Source organism: Vigna radiata, chromosome 7 (assembly GCF_000741045.1).
Source record: "Vigna radiata var. radiata cultivar VC1973A chromosome 7, Vradiata_ver6, whole genome shotgun sequence".
NCBI classification, from domain to species: domain Eukaryota; kingdom Viridiplantae; phylum Streptophyta; class Magnoliopsida; order Fabales; family Fabaceae; genus Vigna; species Vigna radiata.
The window spans coordinates 24,596,292-24,597,110 of NC_028357.1; positions in this window are offsets into that span (position 1 = coordinate 24,596,292).

Sequence of the window (819 nt, forward strand, 5' to 3'; positions counted from 1 at the left end):
ATTAGAGGAATTTAAATTGTTTTTATTTTAAATTATTTAATTTTTAAAATAATTTTGTTGGGATGAGAAAATTTTAAATTTATTAAATTTTATTTTTTTATTGGATATACTGTTCCAGTTACTGTTACATATAAAAACATCAAAAAGATTATTACAAAATAAAACTATTGACCTTGATGAAAAAATCATACAAACAATGACAAAAAGTTGTTACTAGTTAGAAATTTAGTTAACATCTAATAAAAAGTAGTTTCACTTTTAATAATAATAAAAAAAAAAAAAAAACTTACAAACATCAACTAGTAAGTTTTACTTATGAGATGAAAATTTCTAATTTTTATTTTTGAAATTCTTTCTTTGAAGATCTATGAGAGAGAGAAGCATGTGAAGAATCTTAATTTTTTATTCTTGAATTTTTTTTTTTAACTAATCAAATTACTATTCTAAACTTTTAGAATCTAACGATTTTTTTATTCAAACAACATATATTTTTATAAAACATTTCAACTTCTATGTAAAAATTTGTTAAGAAATCCTCCTCCAAAGCACCTTATAACTTTTTTTTTTTTATATTTTTTGTTATTATTGTATATATAGACACAAGAGGATGTAAGTGCAAAAACAAATTGAAAATGCATCATGTATAAAATCCTTATAGAGTGGACATCATAAAACGGTGTTAGAGACTAAATTAAGAATAAATTGTACATACAATTGATAAAAGATGCATTATATATATATATATATATATATATATATATATATATATATATATATATATATATATATATATATATATATATATATATATATATATAT